Source organism: Bos javanicus, chromosome 21, assembly GCF_032452875.1.
Source record: "Bos javanicus breed banteng chromosome 21, ARS-OSU_banteng_1.0, whole genome shotgun sequence".
NCBI classification, from domain to species: Eukaryota; Metazoa; Chordata; class Mammalia; order Artiodactyla; family Bovidae; genus Bos; species Bos javanicus.
The window spans coordinates 167,514-189,181 of NC_083888.1; the positions used below are offsets into that span (position 1 = coordinate 167,514).

At 39.6% G+C, this 21,668-nt stretch overlaps 1 pseudogene; it reads right to left on the reverse strand.

Moving 5' to 3' along the window:
- Window positions 1–7,173: 7,173 nt before the first annotated feature.
- LOC133234711 (ankyrin repeat domain-containing protein 26-like) lies at window positions 7,174–19,872 on the reverse strand (annotated as a pseudogene).
- Between the last annotated feature and the right edge of the window lie 1,796 nt (window positions 19,873–21,668).

The following is a 21,668-nucleotide window of genomic DNA, read 5'->3' on the forward strand; positions in this document are numbered from 1 at the left end:
AAGCCCTCTCTACGCGGCCCTACCCTGCCCGCCCGGGAGCCCCCAGGGGCCACCAGGCCCGGGCTCCGAGCCGCCCCACCCAGGCGCGTCCCCTCTTCAGCTCCCCAGGCGGAGGAAACAACAACAAAAGGAGAAAGCCCGCTGCCGCCGCGCCCCCTCTCCGGGCCACAGCCCAGGATCGGGAGCTCCCCCTAAAGTATATCATGTTTTTTATTAAGAGAAACTAACTTATAGAGAAATTTGGCTGAGAATAGACAACTGTTAAGGCCTTTTGTTGTACAGAATGCTGTGCTTTAATAAATCATGATGTTGTAATAGAATAATATCTTCCAGAGTAATAATTTTTACTGTTTCTCTAGTAAATCTTGATTGGCAACCCACTCCAGTACTCTTGCCTGGACAATCCCATGGATGGAGGAGCCTGGTAGGCTGCAGTCCATGGGGTCACTAAGAGTCGGACACGACTGAGTGACTTCACTTTCACTTTTCACTTTCATGCATTGGAGAAGGAAATGGCAACCCACTCCAGTGTTCTTGCCTGGAGAATCCCAGGGACAGGGGAGCCTGGTGGGCTGCCATCTATGGGGTCGCACAGAGTCAGACACTACTGAAGCAACTTAGCAGCAGTAAATCTTGAATAGCTTATTTAACTTCTGTGCTCAAAACAAATGTTCTGTTTCCAGTCACATGTTCTCTAAATCTTCATGTCACTTAACGCGTTTGCCATCATTTTTGCTTTATTGTATTTGCCTATACGGATTCTTGAAATTTTAGCTTCAAAGTCACAACTAATCTGGTTTCTCTTCATTTCTTTGCATGCATCTATTGGCCTAGTGATTTAAGGAAGCAGCATTGAAAGGTAAACTATTTAGTAATTAAGCAGGCCTTTGTTTCTCTGTGAAGTATTAAAGAGTCCTTATCGTTTAACATGAATGAATACTGTGTGGTTATGTCCTGGTGAATAATTGATGTTTTAATGGAAGTAATGAAACTCACCCACCACTTAAAATGTGCTGATGGTTCTGTTGGAAATTGGTCATTCGTTGGGACAATTGTAACAGTTTGCCTTTCTCCCACTTGTTTGCCTTCTCATCATCTCATGCTTGTTTATAATAGACATAGTATTATTATTATTTTTAAAATGTTCTTTACTTATGTTTTTGGCCATGCTGCACAGCTTATGGGATCTTAGTTCCCCAAGCAGGGATCAGACCAGTGTCCCGGCAGTGAAAGTGCCAAGTCTTAACCTCTGGACCACCATGGAATTTCCGCTTAGTGTTTTCTTATAAGAAATGACTGAATCAGAGACATAGATGTTAGATTTGCGGGAAGCCAATTTAATGATGGTGGGTAGCAGTGTGCAGGAGGCTCTATGCGCTATGCACGTGCTTTCTGAGTCTGTCATCTCATCCCCAGGTGAGCTCCAGGCTGCTGCCATCCGCATTCAGCAGACATAGACACTGAGGCTTAGCGAGGCCGGGCACCCTGCCCAGGCTCTCACACCCAGCAGCGCGGTGCAGACTGGTCTGATCAGAGCCTAGACAATTAACTGTGGAGCCATCCAGCCTGCTTTCCTCCAGAGGCTCTCATGTCCATCACGGCATCCCTGATGGAGGGAGCATCAGGAGGGAGCTCGTTGCCTCTCCCCTCGGGTCTCTTGGATGAGCCCCTGTTGTTGGAGTCCAGTGCCCCAAGTGTTGGCCTTCCTTGTCCTTCTGCTGCTCCCAGCCCGCTGACCAAGCACTCCTGGGCCTTCCCGCAGGACTGGGGCAGCAGCGTTCCAGTTCAGGCAGCTCAGTGACCAGGAGCCCTTCTGCTGTGCACAGCAGAGCAGCGCTGTCCCCCTGGGGTTTGTGACCTGGGTATGCCTCTCGCCTGCTCTGTTCCAAATCTCTTCTTTGAAAAGATGTAGGTGCCCACAGCACCGTGAACTTGGGTGTGCAGTAGGCAGCCTGTGTCTGGGATGGGGGTCAAGCATTTGCTTCCTCCCCTTAGGCCTGCATGGGGAAGTGTCTGACTTGGGATGAAGTTTTCGGAGGCCTGCTGTGACTGCACAGCTAAAGCACGTCCTCCAGTTTCACGGCTCTCAAGTACTAAGACCCAACATAGACACAGTGCTGTAGAAGAAACTTTGGGTTGCTCTTCTATGATGGCAAGATGTCAAATGAGAAAACAGGTTGAGACTGCATTTAACAAGGGCTACTTGTCTCTGCATCACCAACATCACAGAAACAGTATCAAAATGATAAACCCGTGTGCACAGACTGAAATGGATATTCTAACTACAATGATTACAAAATGAAAACTGGTTGCAATTTCAAGACTCCCTATCATTGCTATCTTAGATACCATTTATCCAGATGATGTCAAGATAGAGATAAAGTGAGATAAAGTCCATGGTATTTTCCTGGCAAGAGTATTGGAATGGGTTGCCAGTGTCACTTATGCTTAGGTGTAGATAAACTGTGGTGGGTGCAGCAAAGCTTGGAAATGATTATGAACCACTGCCAAAGTGAAATCAATTGGAAAGTAAGTCAAACATCTTAAAGTATACTTTCAGTTACTAGGCAATAAGATTTCATTTCTAAAGTAGAATATCAATGCAGCTTTTCAAGAAATTTAAAAGTATCTCTTAAAACCAGAGATCTAGGACAAAAAAAAAAAAAAAATCATTAAATGTCTCCTTGATTAGCACAGTTAATGACAGCTTTTACTTAGTGTGCATAAGTCAAATAAACAACTTATAAGTTCACCAAATTAAAAACAAGGATCATTCATATCAGAAATCTGAAACCCAATGAACAAAAGATAATAGAACTAATGTCGGTCAAGTAAGTCTCCATGCTGTTTTTCGAAGGGCGTGGAATTGAGGTAGAAAACCCTATGTTTGCTCTTGGAGTAGGATTTCCGTTGAGCACTAAAGGATTATTGAAATTTCCAACACAACAGGGCTCCAGGACTGGCCTCGTGCTAAGAGGACTGAGTAAAGATCTGTTCTGCTCTTTCTTCACCTCAAGTTTGGTGCTGATCACCGCCAGCTTCTCATGAGTCCTGGGGAAGATGGAAAACACCAACTTTACTCATGTTTCCCCAAATTATCTGCATTTTAAAGTTGCCATATAGTAAATGGAATTCCCAATAAACTGTTTGAACACTGAAAACACAGAGCAGACCTCCTATAAACAATGATAGTTGTAACCTTGTTCTAAAGAACTACACATGTGTCTAGGGCTCCTCAATCAACAAATCACAGTTGGGAGAGGAGAGAAAGGGCATCAGAGAGAAAAGGAGGTGGCTTCACAGTGACACCTGCTGCCGTCTGGGACACACCTGCCTCCAGGAAACAGTTCAGGGATGAAGAAACACCCCATCCCACAAAGCCACTTTCAAGCATTTGCTTTCACCACCCTTGTATACATGTTTCACTCATGACCTTGGAGAAATTAAGCTTTTGGCTCTGAGGTATCACTTAGAGCCACATTCTGAAGTGAGGCTGAGAAAGTCAAAGGATGAGGCTGAAAAGAGCTAAAACAGCCCCAGGATCAGTTACAAGTACCCCGTGCTTTTCCACAGTTCACTTTAGGTTACTTCACTTCTACGAAGGACCTATGTCAGTACCTGTTTTTGATGATAGAGAAATAAAAAATCTGAAGACAATTTCTGGTCTCATTTAAAAAGCCAAAACTCTAAACAGTGTTCAGTGTACGGTTTTACAGTGAGAGGCATTGCACTCCCCCAGCAGGGAGACTGGCCCCACTGAGCTCTTTCCCCAGAAGCCACACCCCACATCTCAGCATCAAGTCCCCAAAGCCCTGTCTGGGAGCACCTGTGCTTCACTTGTGCATATTCATTTTATGTATCAACTAGCAGAATGTGTCCTTGGGTACCTGCTTCTTTGCTTTATGCTGCTTTGGCTTATGAAAGGCTTCCTAGGAGTGCTCTGCTTTCAGATAGTTGGGGAAACTTGGACTAGGCACTGCAGGTGGGATCTGCCCTTTCCATTCTCCAGACCCCTCAGTCAGGTCACTATATTACTTTTAGCCACTTTGTGATTTATCCTGCCTTTAACCCATGTGTTCATTTCCCCCTATTTCATAAGTATGCCTTTACATAGTGTGGAAAAACTTGATACAGTACTAATAATTTGTCTTAAAGCGTCCACTTAGCAGTGACCATGTAGTTAGCTTTCACTTCCTACTCATCTCATGTACCCCACTCTATAAAAATTAGGCTTCAGAGACAAATTAATGAACTAAATTTAGTTTCTGTGATTCTGTGTTTTGACTTGCTTTTCTAGTTTATCTTCCAATGACTTTCTAACTTCACATTCTACTAGGTAGAGTTGCTTATATTTTTCCAACTCTGCTTTGTTAGAATCTTCTTGCAAATTTTTCATTTTGGACAGTTCGGATTCCAAGTCTTTAATTCTGAGTTTCATCTGTTGAAATTCAGCTTGTGTCTAAGGCAAATTGAAAAAGATAACATTTTTAAAATAATCATTAACCTTGAAAATTATACTTGTTCCCTTTACTTTTGAGTCAGTGATTCAGAGAGTGATTTTAAAGGTGGAAAAAAAAAAAAAGAGCAGAAGTTTAAAACAATTATCATTAATGTGAAGTGAATTAAATCTGAATTATAAAATTAAAGTGGAATCACTGTTATAGTAGTACTTATATAATCTGATAATTCACAGAATAAGAGGATCAACTTAAAATTTTAAAAATTGAACAAGATGACTTAAGAATAATTCAAGAGGATGGTACCAGTTTTAAACCACAATATTTTCTTTTCTTCCTAATGACCTTGTTTTTTTACCAAATGGTCTTATAAGTAAAATGATTCTCTAGTGAGAATCATTCTGAAAGATCAATTTAGTGATAACTGTGATGGAAACTGAAATATTTAAAGGGAAAACAAGTGCCTCCCTTCCTTCCAGAAATCAACAAAACTAACTGCTCTAAGGGAGGTAGAGAAAACATGTAAGCTGTATAGATCTAAAATGTAATGTACAGTGAAAGTGAATTCAAGCATATGACAGATCAACAAATTAACCTGAAAAAATAGGTTGCATTCTTTTCATTTCTCTACAAGATCCTGTCTCACTCTTTCTTCAGTCTCCTGCTGATATTGCTCTCCTTGAGTGTGTTCTATCATATTCATTTCTATATGACTTCTGAGGTTCACTACTTCTTACTCCAACTTCTTTTTCTTCTTCCCTAGTTTTTACATTTCTTTTGCATTAGTTTCATAGATAATAACTTCTGTTGAAAAACTTGATTTTTTGCATCCAGGTGCAGACATTTTGAAGATGCAGTTTCCAGCTCTGCTGGAAAATCATCAGTCTTCAAGAATAATAAGATACTGTTTGCTAGTGAAGAAAGTGGACTGAGCACAGCCTAACTCAAATTCAGGATCAAATAAGTATGACGATATCTGTATTATAGAATGTAGGACTAGGGATTACTTAGAGAATCAAGAAAGAAGTTCAAACCAAGAGTCACAAAATATGTTCTTCACTGTCATCTTTGTCACACAACAATTGCACTTGATTTTACGCTCTTTTATTGTTCTACAATAATGTTTTTCTATCTTTCTTCATAAAATGACTACAAGTCACCTCTTAGTAGAATGTCTGTTACTCCTCCCCCATTTTAATATCACAGGATTTTAAAGAAGTTTCAGGGATACTGTACTGAGTTATCTAGGGCTAAGTTAATAAGTCCCTCCCAAAAGAAGACTGTGAGAATAAGACTCTAATTAATAAATCTTATAAATATGGATTCTAATCCCATAAGCCTTTTTCTGAAGTACTAAGATTTTTGCTAATTTGAATTGCATTCCAAAGAGAATTATTTGCAAAGTTAACGAAATCCCATTTCCTAACAGTTTACAGAGATTATCCACACATTTTTCTGAACAGCAACAATAAAAAATGTCTCATTCTTGTAATCCTTTGTTACTGTCCATTTATACAAGACAAGTGATGTGCATATCAATAAATATTCCCTATTACACCAATGTATACTTAGCCAAGATTCCCCCTCATGCAAGAAATGTCAACAGTGTAAAATTAGGGGCTAAACTCTTCCTCAGAGACTAGGTAACAAGCGCTGATGTAAAAAGGCTCAAAGAGCTGGACAGTCACAAAAGCTCCACAAAGGACGAGAGACTGGGCTCCAGGTCTCAAATAATGAAGGACTACCGAAGAGGAAAATAAACTGTAAAGACAGAAATGACAGTCTGAGCAAGGGCCAAGAAAAGGTGAAATCAGCCAGCTAACTTTGAGGATAAGATCCAACCACAGGGAAATAAAACCATGTGCACACAGAATCATGGAAATCAATGTTCAAAACAGCATTATTAATAGTCCCAAAGCAGAAACAACCCAAAGTTCCATCAAGTGATGATGGATACATGGCTTAGCTTACTGTTGACAACCAACAGAAATGGAAAAACTGATACTTGTTATCACATGGATGAACTGTGAAAACATGAAATCAAATGAGCAAAGCTAATTCCATTTATATAAAACACCGAGGACAGGCCTGTCTACAGAGACAGATATTAGACTGGGGGTTGCCTGGGGCTGAGGGAGATGGGAAGCCATGAGTGGTGGCGAAAGGATGCAGGGTTTCTTTTAGTGGGTGATGGAAATGCTCTAAAATTGACTGTAGTCACCGGTTACACCTCTCTAGCCTAAGAGATACTGAACTACACATGTTGAGTGGGTGTACCTCCATGCTTTTACAATATCCTTAAAATGAAAAGGAAAGAAGGCAATGCCTAAACTTCAACTGGTTTGTATAATACCCTTTCTGCACAAGTTATTCTGAAATCCATGAAATAAATATATACAGAACTCTACAGCCATTCACAAAAGGAAAGATGAGAAATGATAATTTTCTGAATATTCCATTAAATTTATATTATCCTCTGATTTTAATCTGGCTTGCCTCATCATGGTAATACAGCTATCACTTTTAAAAGTATTGTTTCAAAGGAAAAAAAGGCTCTCAACTTGTGTGAATAATGAGGCACAATTCTCAACTTTCCTAAGGATAAATAATATAAGGAAAAAGTAATATAATGCAAATGGTAGGCTGAAAGTCAGAGTTTAAGGAACGAGTACATTATAAAGATAAGAAAATTATAGTAAGTTACTTGTAACAAAAATACAGAAGAAAGCTGACCATGAAAATGAGCGTCCTAAAACACTTTATCCTACATATTAACTGTTAACACGTTCAATTTCATACATACCTGACTTGTGAGTTGACGTAGTTGTAGTAGTTTACAATTGTTCTTCAAATCCTGAGCCTCAGCACAAAAACTTAGCACAATAACATGACATGACTTTCAGTTAAGCCTCCAACATAGACTGCTTTTTTACAGCGTCATCCAGTTCCTGTTGAAGTTGTCTCAAAACTGCCTAATAAGATGCTCTCTCACTGAGTTTATCAAACCACTTTACTATTATGTTATGTTAATAATAGGTAACTCCAACATATGGACTTTGAAAACCATCACCACAGACAGCAACTCATCTTCTTTTTCCTCCTCACTGACTCTGGTTATAGACACAGAAGGGGCCACCCTCCAGCCTTCCTGATATTAAGTTACTCAGACAAAGGATGTGGCCCCACTGTCCACACCTTGCCCCTCCCAATAAATCTGCAGAGCTTCACCACCTCACGTCCAGAAAGAAATGATTGTGTAGGTGGGAAAAGTGATGGAAAATTCCACACTATGGAAACAATGTGGAAATATTTTCCTTTCCTTTTTTATTAGAAGCTTTGATTAACTCAGAGATCTTCACATATTCCAACCGTTGCTCAGATCTTTCCAATAGATTCCTACCTCAGCAGAAAAATGAAGCCATTCCCTTGTGGCTTATCTATTTTATATATAGTAGTGTGTCTATATTAATCCCAAACTCCTAATTTATCACTCCTCCCCACCTTTGCCCTTAGCTAACCGCTTTCCTCAATATTTTGTAGTCACCTACCTGGGAAAAGGAACTGAAAAATAATGGATATAGTGTACAAGTAACTGAATCAACTTGCTGTACATCTGAAACTAACACAAAATTATAATCAACCATCAGTTCAGTTCAGTTCAGTCGCTCAATCATGTCCAACTCTTTGCAACCCCATGAATTGCAGCACACCAGGCCTCCCTGTCCATCATCAACTCCCAGAGTTCAATCAGACTCACGTCCATTGAGTCAGTGATGCCATCCAGCCATCTCATCCTCTGTCGTCCCTTTCTCCTCCTGCCCCCAATCCCTCCCAGCATCAGAGTCTTTTCCAATGAGTCAACTCTTCACATGAGGTGGCCAAAGTACTGGAGCTTCAGCTTTAGCATCATTCCTTCCAAAGAAATCCCAGGGCTCATCTCCTTCAGAATGGACTGGTTGGATCTCCTTGCAGTCCAAGGGACTCTCAAGAGTCTTCATCCACACCACAGTTCAAAAGCATAAATTCTTCCATGCTCAGCCTTCTTCACAGTCCAACTCTCACATCCATACATGACCACAGGAAAAACCATAGCCTTGACTAGACAGACCTTTGTTGGCAAAGTAATGTCTCTGCTTTTGAATATGCTATCTAGGTTGGTCATAACCTTCCTTCCAAGGAGTAAGCGTCTTTTAATTTCATGGCTGCAGTCACCATCTGCAGTGATTTTGGAGCCCCAAAAAATAAAGTCTGACTTTATTGTTTCCACTGTTTCCCCATCTATTTCCCACGAAGTGATGGGACCAGATGCCATGATCTTCGTTTTCTGAATGTTGAGCTTTAATCCAACTTTTTCACTCTCCACTTTCACTTTCATCAAGAGGCTTTTTAGTTCTTCTTCACTTTCTGCCATAAGGGTGTTGTCATCTGCGTATCTGAGGTTATTGATATTTCTCCCGGCAATCTTGATTCCCGCTTGTGCTTCCTCCAGCCCAGTGTTTCTCATGATGTACTCTGCATATAAGTTAAATAAGCAGGGTGACAATATACAGCCTTGACGTACTCCTTTTCCTGTTTGGAACCAGTCTGTTGTTCCATGTCCAGTTCTAACTGTTGCTTCCTGACCTGCATACACATTTCTCAAGAGGCAGGTCAGGTGGTCTGGTATTCCCATCTCTTTCAGAATTTTCCACAGTTTATTGTGATCCACACAGTCAAAGGTTTTGGCATAATCAATAAAGCAGAAATAGGTGTTTTTCTGGAATTCTCTTGCTTTTTCCATGATCCAGTGGATGTTGGAAATTTGATCTCTGGTTCCTCTGCCTTTTCTAAAATCAGCTTGAACATCAGGAAGTTCACGGTTCATGTATTGCTGAAGCCTGTCTTGGAGAATTTTAAGCATTTCTTTACTAGCATGTGAGATAAGTGCAATTGTGTGGTAGTTTGAGCATTCTTTGTCATTGCCTTTCTTTGGGATTGGAATGAAAATTGACCTTTTCCAGTCCAGTGGCCACTGCTGAGTTTTCCATATTTGCTGGCAAATTGAGTGCCACAGTTTCACAGCATCATCTTTCAGGATTTGAAAGAGCTCAACTGGAATTCCATCACCTCCACTAGCTTTGTTCATAGTGATGCTTTGTAAGGCCCACTTGACTTCACATTCCAGGATGTCTGGCTATAGGTCAGTGATCACACCATCATGATTATTCAAATATAAAAGAAAAATGCAATCTAAAAAATGAGGTTGGTCCCATGGCCTTCAAGGAGCCTTGATAACCTGGCCTCTACCTGCTTCCAGATTGCAGATCCTACAACCCTCTCCCTGACTCACTCCATTCCTGCTGCTCACGAATCCTACCATCCTTCATTTTTAGAGGACCACCTTGTATTCAAATGATAGTAATTGATACTTGAAATGAGAATTATGAGGAAATTGTTTGTAAAAATGTTAAGTAAATCATAAATACCAGTGGGAAAATTAAATCAAGAATAGTTTTGCTAAAACTCAACACCTGAGTCCCAAATTATGATTTAATGATAAGTAGATGCATTTGAAGAGTCGGGAGGCTTAAAGAATAAATTATTCAAGGCTAAAGTGTTTCCCATATTAACTCAAACTGACTTGAATAAAAATAAAATTGTACCAACAAATATAACAAAAAGCTATGATAAGCTACTGAAGCCAAAGTACGATATATAAAATACAGCCTCTGGGAAATCTGGAATTGACTATCAAGATAATCCAGGTAACTGAAGCTTCATTTCAAAATTTTTATTTCAGGTTTGAGCATTTCATTTATCTTCTTTGTCATGATACTGAAATGTGGTAACATAAAGATTAAAATTATTACCTTAATAAAGAGTAAATTACCAGTACCTGTCTATGTTAACAATTTAGAACTAAATCTCTTAATATTTCATAAATGACACGATGTCCCTACTCAAAGTAAAGGATTTCTTCGGTCTAATTTTTATTTGCTGGATACAAGGTATGCTTTTAGGCTGGTTGAGAGGCCATAGATTCACAGCCTGTGTATTTTTGTATTCAACTAGATTCAACACTTCGGAGAAGGCAATGGCACCCCACTCCAGTACTCTTGCCTGGAAAATCCCATGGATGGAGGAGCCTGGTAGGCTGCAGTCCATGGGGTCGCTAAGAGTCAGACACAACTGAGCAACTTCACTTTCACTTTTCACTTTCATGCATTGGAGAAGGAAATGGCAACCCACTCCAGTGTTCTTGCCTGGAGAATCCCAGGGACAGGGGAGCCTGGTGGGCTGCCATCTATGGGGTCACACAGAGTCGGACACGACTGAAGTGACTTAGCAGCAGCAGCAGTAGCAGATTCAACACTTAGCCAGAATGAAGAATCACTTTGAACTTTTTTCAGGAAGTCTGAGAATTATTTCTCCTTCTGGATACTCATTTCTCCTTCTGCTTTCTTATTTTCGTACCAATACATTCTCTCTTTTAAATGACTCCATTCCTTGATTAACTCCTTGTTTCTTTTCTTGAGCATCAGACCTTGTTTCTCACATTCAGCCTGAAGTTTTCTCATGATCTGCTCAAACTGGTCTTGGATGCTAATGACCGTCTTCTCTTTACTGTTGGCTCTGTTTCATGCATTACCCAGTTGCTGTCAGAGCAACATGTTTTCACTCTGGAGTTGAGATAATCTATCCTCTAAGGACTCCTGCTTTCCAAGGTATGTATTCACTTTGCTTTGTTCATTCTGATACATGTGTTCAATTTCCTGCTTTTGACACTTTGATTGGCTTAGATCTCTCTGGACACATTCTAACATCAAAGTCTTTTCTCTAAGATCATCTCTCATGTGATGCAGCTTGATTTTCAGCTTATTGAATATACTTTCCACTGTAGGTGGTTGCTGGGAAAGCATCTTGATGTTATCTTTTAGATTAGCCACATCATACTTCATTTTTTCCCGCAAACATAACCAGTCGTCTCTTGCTCTCCAGAAGGCAAGTTCCAGATCTCTTTTTGATGTCTGACCTTGATCATGATCATGTAAGGCAGCAGCCAGTCTAGAACGGTAGGATTTTACTTCCGTTTCCAGTCTTTGTTTGCTTTCTTTTTCATTCTCCAGCTTAGAGTTTAGCACTGTATTCTCAGCTGTCTGAGCATTAAGCTGGCCTGTATAGTAGGATATAGTCTTTGTTAACATTTCCTCATTCAGTTTTATTGCCTTTTGAAGATCATTATTCTTTACTTTGAGAATGTCAATGTCCTCAAAATAGTTCTCTTCCTTTTCCTGGTGCTGATTTTTCAGTGCATCTATCTCCAGTCTTAGCATGGCAATTTCCTCTTGCAACATGTGCTTTTTGTGCAACAGGTCTTTTGTTTCTTCACAACTATCATAAACCTAAGTGAAACAAAGGAGATGTTTAGCTAGTACTCAGTAAACTGACATTCCATGATTTCTTCTGAAATGAAAGACTAACTTGTATGTTTATACAATGAGAAGACTGCACCAAGTGTGTCTCCAACAGGAAAAAAATAAGGTTCAATACAAATCTCAGACTTTATACAAGCATAAATTCCCAAAGGTTCAAAAATTTAATGGAAGACAATGAATCCACGAAAGTCAAAAAGAAATCCCAAGAGACTTTTCAAGAAGCTCAGAACTGGAAAGGCTTCTCTCTGAACTACAACAAACCCAGAAGGCTTAAAATAAAAGATTCATAGATCTGACTACACTTAAAAATTGCATCTGATGTGGAATATTTATATAATGGAAAACTAGTAAGCCATAAAACAGAATGAAATAATGCTATTTGCAGCAACAGGGACGGACCTAGACATTATCACCCTAAGTGACGTAAGTCAGACAAAGATATGTGTGAGTGAGTGTGTATGTGTATTAGTCACTCAGTCATGTCCAACTCTTTGGGACCCCATAGAATATAGCCTGCCAGGCTCCTCTGTCCATGGAATTTCCCAGGCAAGAATAGAGGAATGGGTAGCCATTTCCTTCTCCAGGCTGCTGCTGCTACTGCTGCTAAGTTGCTTCAGTTGTGTCTGACTCTGTGCGACTCCTTAGACTTTAGCCCAACAGGCTCTCCCATCCCTGGGGTTCTCCAGGCAAGAACACTGGAGTGGGTTGTCTTTTCCTTCTCGAATGCATGAAAGTGAAAAGTGAAAGTGAAGTCGCTCGGTCGTGTCTGACTCTTAGCAACCCCATGGACTGCAGCCTACCAGGCTCCTCCGTCCACGGGATTTGCCAGGCAAGAGTACTGGAGTGGGGTGCCATTGCCTTCTCCACCTTCTCCAGGGGATCTTCCAAACCCAAGGACTGAACCCAGGTCTCCTGCATTGCAGGCAGATTCTTTACAGTCTGAGCCAACAGGGAAGCCCCATTTATATAATATACACACACATATACATATATATCTGAATCACTGTGCTGTATACCTGAAACTAACAGAATATTGCTAATTAACTATAATTCAATAAACAACACCACTTTCTAGGTTTATAAACACTACATTTGATACATTCTATAAATCTACTTCACAGTAAGAGCCTTAACTCTTTATAAATAGACTAAATTTTGTACAAAAGTTTTTCCTTGAGAATATGCTACCTTCTAACATTTTAATAGGCAATTACAAGAATTATACCTATTGACAACTGTACTAGGCACTTCTACAAACATTAATTAACTCATTAGCTGTAACGATTCTGGAAAGGAAAAAGTTAAAAATATGAGTAAGCTGCAGCCTTTCTCCAGGTCTTTGGACTCTACTAGTCTTCTTACATCAAACCACATGTCTCTAGTACAAACATATCAATACAAAATAAGCTTCCTATTTCATTCATGGTACATACACTAATGGTAAATAAGCTAAAATTTAGAAAGCTCTTAGAAAACTATAAGATTATTTGCTGCTGCAATAACTTTCATTATCTCTCCATAATGTTTAAAATAGTAAAATGGGGAAAATACAATGAAAAACACTTAATAACTATCACTAAATATATATTATGTCATATCTATCACTGTTTTCAAAAGTTCCTTGTACTGAAATAGGACACTCACAGAGCAGAGTGCTCATTTTCTCACAAGTAGAAGAATCACACCCAAAATGTGGTCTCTGAACTGCCTATAGTTACCTCTTTACCATTAGGGAAAGTGATAAACTAACCTAATGATCAATCAAGGAAGTGAAATCATTACCAAAACCCAGAATATCTTTAATTGGTAGCACGAGTCCCCCCTCCTCCCCAACTTGGTGTGGGGGAGGCACTTTTATAAGTTTATTCTGAAGAAACGAATTTTTAAAGTGTTCAAAAGTGTTTTTACAACTGATGTCATAGTTTTTACAAAATGAAAAACAGTAAATGATGTGAAAAGATCGTTGACAGGGTATTGGTTAAAGAAATGACAGTGGAGCCAAGAATGAACTCTGATTCAGACACTGAAGGTGATGATGTGCGTGGAGTGACTGACACCTTCACTCCAAAGCAGAGGGACTTGGTAGACCACACATGGTCTTCCTTGCCTAAATCACAATCAGGGTGCCGGCTCCTCTGAGATAGTCACAAAAATTTTGAGATTGATTCCTATGGAAATATTAAAGGCCTCTCCTTGGATGATGCCATCGTATGTCACCACCTGACTGCTCTAGACAAATGGATTTGAATTAAAAATACTACTTTCCCGAGCTCTTCCCGAGACGTTTTATTGTGGGAGATCTGTTGCTAGGACCTTGGGGATGGGACCCAGTCCATGTTTGAGAGGGACATCGGGTGTGGAAGCAAATTCCTCTGCTGTGAGATGCCACTCGAGAACTCTGCCAAAGGAAGGACAATCAACTTCAAGAATGTCTGGTTTCTACCAACTGCTGGAAAAAAAATTCCTGCACCTTTCAAGGATGCCAGTTAACACCTGTCCTTGATTACTCTGCTGTGAGGGAGAACACAGCTGAGAAAGCTGGAGCCTGTTCTGAGCTGTTCATGGGGCAGGTGGACTGGAGGGCTGATGGGCACAGAGGGAGGGGGGTCCACGACCCTCAGCCACCTGCCGGATTGAAGACCAGAGGCAACTTGATGTAAAATTAGGCACGATGGTCCCTCCCAGCAACCCTTCTCTTCTAGACCTATTCACTCACGAATGGTCTGTCAAGGCTGAAGGATCGGTTGCCTGAGGTGGGCTGAGAGCTTAACCTCCGGTTTCTACACCATTCTCAACCCTGTAGTTTCTCAAGATCTATTGTGTGAGCTATTGCTGTGACCTCTTCATCCCTCTGCTCGAAAAAGTGCACCTAGCACGTCAGGATCATGCAATTCTTATTTCCGGCCTTGTTACTTTGGGAACTTTGAATTTCTTTTCTTTTGTTTTTAACAATTTACCTAAAATTTCCCATAACACTAAACAAAATGACACTAAATAAATGATATTTTTTTAAAGGGGATATTATAAATAATATTGATAAAATCATATTTGAAATTTCCACCAAAGATTACTCTACCTGATTCAGATTATTTCTCTCAGTCTTCACTTTCACTTCTACTGCTTGGAAAGTGAGTTCTAGGTACTGTTTCACTTCAACTTCTTTACTATATCGTCTTCTTTTCTTCTTAAATGCTCCCTCATTTTTTCATGCAACATCTTGGTATTTCTTCTGTTCTCTTCTTCTTGCTTTAAGGTGAATCTGCAAAATTTAAAACTCTTCTTAGAAAATCATGAGGTTATTCACTGTTGCAATAACTTTCGTTCCCTCTTCACAATGTTTAAAATAGTAAATTTGGGGGGAATACAATATAATGGTCACTGTTTTAAGACAGAGGGTTAAGAATAAAACTGCATAAATTTTGTTTTCATCTTCTCTTGAGAAAAATGGCTACTTCATAAATCTGTGGGTGGGAGTGTAAAGTAATATAAACTTTCCTAAGAATAGTTTAGAAATATAGATCACAGACCATTTTTAAGTTCTCATACTTTGACCAAATTATAGGATATTATTAAAGAAAATGCATTTAAAATAATTAGAAAGGTAGAAATGAATTTATAGAAAAGGTGTTCCTTGCAGTATTAAATAGAATACAGAAAAGTGAAAAACAACTGAAAGTCAATTTGGTAAATATTTAATGGGGTTTCCATTATGGTGGACTTCTGTATACTCATGAAAATGATGATTTGGAAAAATGTACATTAAGTTATTAGAAGCATTCACTGTTAAGAACCTGCTATATTATCTCCAAGAATTTCACACTCCACAATACTAGTAACACTTTCTCCCCTGTAAAATCCTAGAGGATAAGTTAGTCCTTACAACATGTCTATGTCTCTGCAGTATTAAAGGAAACAATAGTTCAAATATTTCTTTAAAAGCAAGGTGTACAGTACCTCAAGCTGCTGAGCTCTTGTTCCCACTTCACTTTTTGTTGCTCTAACTGTAATTCTACTTCTTTGGTTTCTGACAGCTCTTTTTGTAGCCCATGAACCTTACTTTTCTTTCTGTAAAATTCTCCTCTAAGTAGTTCACAGTGGCTTCTTTGAAAATCTACTAATCTTTCCTGCAAAAGAATTGTATCCTGAATTTTCAACAAGCTAACAGAATCTGCATGATGAAGAAAACAAAGATAGAAACAAACAAAAAAAATTATATGAGTAATTTTTGAGCATAAAGGACTGTGCCTTTCATGTTCACTCATCCACGCACTGAACAAGTATTAAGGGTCTATAATGTGAAAGACATTATTCTAAAGCTCTACAAATGAAACAGATGCTCCTGGGTCTTGTTTAGCTTGAAGTCTAGTAGAATACAAAGACAAATAAAATAATTATGAACTTAGATAGATGCTCTAAGAAAAGAGAGTTCTATGATCACATAACAGAACTTGGCGTGGACTGGGTCCAAGAAAGATTTCCCTGGGGAAGAGATGTCACACTGAGAAATGGATGAGCAGGAAGTAGTAAGTAGAGTAGGAAGAACAACCCTGTGGACAGTCTCCAGCTGCCATTATGTTTTTAACCAAGACAGGGTGAACAGCTACTGATTTACCTTCCTGAGGGGAGCAAGCAAAAACAACGCCGACAAAATACATTAAACAATGATTTTCATGACAAAGGACTTCAGGGAATGAAAGACAATGATCCTGGAAACACATGAGGTTAGCCTAAGGAATGCCCCAGCTCACTGCCTTGAGAGAATTTCCAGGCCCCAACACAGGGAGAAGGAATGGAAGCTGAATTAACCAGACTCCCTGACAGGAGGTGATGAAGCTGACAGTCTGGTGAACTGTGGTGAAAGTGGGCAGAGATCACAGATCAGAACCACGGAGAGGAGAGAGTGGAACAGAGAGAAAAAGGACCCTGGAGATCTAAGGAGGAGCCCTTCGGGTATTCAGCAGAGGAATGAACAGAGCCCATCTGGGAGAAACCACCTGAGACCAGGGAGAAACCATCTGAAAAGACTATAGGAACCTGTGACTGGTGCTCACTCAATCCCAGGAATTCTATCTATTCTCATGACCCAGGCTGGAAAATTCCTAGGTACCAGCAGAATGAACAGGGTAGTCAGCAAGGTCTTGCCTCCAAGGCAGGAAATAATCAGCCCTAGCCCCAGAGCCCCTCTGGAAGCATCTAATGAATCATGAGAAGCAAGAGCACAGAAGGATCTCTGGAAAACTCTCAATATTTGGAAACTAAATCATATGGATCTAAATAACCCTTGGATCAAAAAGGTAATGAAAAGAGAAAGTACAAAGTATTTTGAACTGAAGGAAAATGAAAAGGTCAAGACCAGCAGACATTTTAGGGAACTGACAAGCTGATTCTAGAATTCATGTAGAAAGAAGGGTGAAAACTAAAACCAGATGGAACCACACAATTGTGACCTTTAACCACATAGCAAAGAGAAGCAACAGTTGGGCTTGAAGCAAGAGGGTAGCATGATGAGACCTGAATGTTTAAAAATAGGCAATAATTACAGTTGCTGTGCAGACCGAGGTTCTGCCAGGTGGAGTGGCAGGGAAAGAAGTCCTGAGATTATTTCAGTTACTCTAGGAGGAAAATAATGCTGGCCTGACCATGGGTGAAGGCACAGGAAAGAAGAAGAGTCAACAGAAGGTACAGTGAGTGAGAGTATCATAGGCCTGTGGCTCAGAGTATACTCTCACTTTCATGTCCTTTTAATGCAAAACAAACTTCTGAGATGCACAGCACTGTAGCATATCCCTGGCTCTAGAGCAGTACTGACAAGGTGTGCATATATCACTACTCTATACACAGACAGGCTTTCCATTAACATTTACACTGTGGTCCTACTTTTATACCCCATGTTGAGAGGTTCTACTTGGAACATGGAATTCGTAGAGTAAAGCACGTCACCATCCTCAGAAATAGTCTCGGATGACTGAGTTAAGTCATCCAGTTTGTTCACGTAATTAATTTGTTATTTGACCTACACGTAAACAATACTGTTTCACAATGTGCTTAAAATATGTATAAATACACCAAGTGTACAGAGGTGATAAATCTCTGTATCAAAACAAAAACAGACATTTCTTAAAAGAAGAGATTTTTATCAAAAGGATAACTTTATCAACAGTGTTTCTAAATGATGTATTCAAAGTAAACTTCTCTACAACAAAGGAAGATTTTCTATTTTACCATTATTCCTTTGGCAAAGTATTTTCAACAAGGATAATATTTTTGACAGTTCATTTTTTTTTTTTTTTACTATACCTTCTTCTTTTCATATGGTGTTTACCTTGCAGGCCTAAAAGAACAAATGATTCTTTTCTGGCTAATATTAAATATTCAAAAATACAAACAATACCTAAACTTTACTTTTTTATATAAACTCTGCATTGGCAAGTAATTGTCTATAAAGGATGCAGAAATAAATAAGAGCAGCATTAAAGGACACAGAAAATATATCAGCAATTTGTGAAAGAATGCTAATAATGTTTTTCTATTGAATATAAATAAAATATTCCCCTTTTCCCTGGAATCTATATACAACTATGAAGTTAATATGATGTGATGTTTCAACTGCTGCTACTGCTAAGTCACTTCAGTCGTGTCCGACTCTGTGTGACCCCATAGACTGCAGCCCAGCAGGCTCCCCCGTCCCTGGGATCCTCCAGGCAAGAACACTGGAGTGGGTTGCCATTTCCTTCTCCAATGCATGAAAGTGAAGTCGCTCAGTCATGTCCGACTTTTAGCGACCCCATGACAGCAGCCCACCGGGCTCCTCCATCCATGGGATTTTCCAGGCAAGAGTACTGGAGTGGGGTTCCATTGCCTTCTCTGATGTTTCAGAGCACCTTACAAAATCATAGCTACTCATCATGTTACTATCAATTAGAATTATCAAGGAATGACTATATCCTATTCAGTATAGCCTAAGTGTTTGTAAATTCACAATTATGTAATTTTTGAAAATCTATATATGATAGAATTAATTTAAGCAATCATCTGAATATTCCATTACATAGAAATATTACACTTCAGAACCAATGAACAAGCCCTTACCATAAAACTATACATGAATAGAAGTAGTATGTACAATTAGTTCACTGTAATAGTTTAAAGATAATGTCATACAATCAATAAGCTTTCTAGTATTGGAAATGCAAACAAGACTAAACTAAATAAATATGCCATCTGCTGGCTCATTTCCAATAGCATGCTGCTGCTACTGCTAAGTCACTTCAGTCGTGTCCGACTCTGTGTTACCCCATAGACAGCAGCCCACCAGGTTCCCCTGTCCCTGGGATTCTCCAGGCAAGAACACTGGAGTGGGTTGCCATTTCATTCTCCAATGCATGAAAGTGAAAAGTGAAAGTGAAGTCGCTCAGTCGTGTCCGACTTTAAGGACCCCATGGACTGCAGCCCACCAGGCTCCTCCCTCCATGGGATTTGCCAGGCAAGAGTACTGGAGTGGGTTGCCATTGCCTTCTCCCTCCAATAGCATACATACTCTAAAAGCTCCCTTCTTAACATAAAACAAGTAACACCTGTGAACTCCACATTCCTCTTCAGTTACCATCCAGTTCTTCATTGCCTGTCCCAATAACATTCCCTACTGAATGTTTACATGTATTCATTACAGTCCAGCTTCCAAGGGGACTATTTACTGAAATGACTTCCAGCCAAAGGCACTGGTCCTCACCTTAACCTTTCAGCAGTGTTTGTTCACTAGAGTTGAGCAATCTCTTGTCTTGGCCTGAGCACTGTATAATGCTGCTCTATTTCCAGAAGAAGTATTCAGTGCTAATATATCTTCCCCTACAAGCAAGGAATCTGGAGAATGTACCTGTCATCACCCTGATCCACTTCCCTTAAAATGCCATCATCATTCACATGCAGCAGACCACTAGTCAGTGAATCGGTCTTTTCAAATATTGGTGCAATCACACGTTCTTCCAGTGTCCATTTGTCATCGTGCTTTTTCTTTACTTCCTTCCTATGCACACCAGGATCGCTACTTTAAAAAGTCCACAAAAAAAGCCAGTGTTTTCCAATAATTCAACTGATAAAGAATAAAAAACAACCAATTCTTATAAAATTCCAACTCTTACCCATCTTAAGTCATTTATTAATTCACAAGACAGTTATAGAGTACCAACCATATGCAAGAAAACAAATTCTTCCTTCAAACACAGATATGATTATGATACAATATGATATATAAAACTTGACATATGAAAGTGATAAGTGAAATAAGGAAGGATTTGCAGAAGAAGTGAAGAGAGGAGGTCATGAGAAACAGAAAAGGGAGAAAATCATTCTACTTGGAGATTCTAATGTGAGCACAACCATCAAGCACAGGGCATCTGGCTTGTTTCTGAGGAACCTGGAAGGAAGAGCACAAAATACATGCAAGACAGTAGAGAGATGCATCTGGAAAGACATTGAGAAAAACCTCAAGGGCCACACTGAAAACCTGGAGTCCACTGGCTAAGCACCTTGACTTTTAAACATGGAAGTCATAAGTAGATTTACACTATATTTTTTGTTTTGCTTCTAAATATAATAATGGTGAATTTAAGGACTTCCCTGGTGGTCCAGTGCTTAGGAGTTCACCTACCAATAAAGGAGGAAAGTGTTCCATTCTTGGTCAGGGAAGATTCTGCATGCCATGGTGCAACTAAACCGTGCTCCACAGCTACTGAAACCAGCACCCTAGAGCCCACGCTCAGCATCCAGAGAAGCCACCACACTGAGAAGCCCAAGCACTGCTGTGGCAAAGATCCAGCACAGCCAAAAATAAATGAAAAAGAGAATTCACAGAAAAAAAAAAAAGCCACTCTTAACTTAGGTAGTATTTTAAAAGACATGAGGCACATATACCACGAAAGAAGAAACCAAGGAAATATTTGGCCAGGGGAGGAAAGCTCACTTTTAAACCATCCATATGATGCGGCGACAGCAGCATCACAGCTGAAAGACTGATGCCTCATCGGTTCTCCCGCCACCATCAGCAATTTGGCCTCCCTCCATGGACATACTCAAAGTGCTAGGAGAGAAAAACCTGCCAGCCAAGAGTACTCTTTCCAGAAAAGTTGTCTTTCAGAAATGAAAGAGAAATAAAAACTGTCCCAAACAAAGCAAACCTGATGGAGTTCATCACCACTAGTCCCGCCTCATGAGAAATGCTGAAAGAAGTCTTCAAACTGAAACGAAAGGATGTTCATTAGTGATAAAACAAATTTAAATATACAACACGCTGATTAAGGCAAATATGCAGTCAAATCCAGAATACTCTAATATGTAACATGGCGGTATGTTAAAAAAGGAACTCTAGTAATAAGGCTAAAGGACAAGAGTATTAAAAATAACTATATCTCTAGTAAAATATAAAATGTGTACATCACAAACATTAGCTCAAGTTAGAAATTATTTTATAGGAACATAACAAGGGCTGTGCTGTTAAATATTGATATAGGGTTACCTATCAGAACCCTTATTCTGCATAGCAGGAAACTCCTGGTTGCTGTTTCCTCCACTCTTTCTCTGCTGAAACAATCCACTCTCATCAGCAGCATCACATATGTTCTCTGATACCTCCACTTCACTACTTTTGAGCTTCTTTTCTTCTTCAACCTTTAATGGAAGTTTGACACTAAGAATAACTGCTATGTATTGATTACAAAGATCTTTGTTTTCAATTTTATTATTTGACTCAGTGCTCACCCTGAATTTAAGTGATAAAAATATTTTTGTGTTTATTTTAATT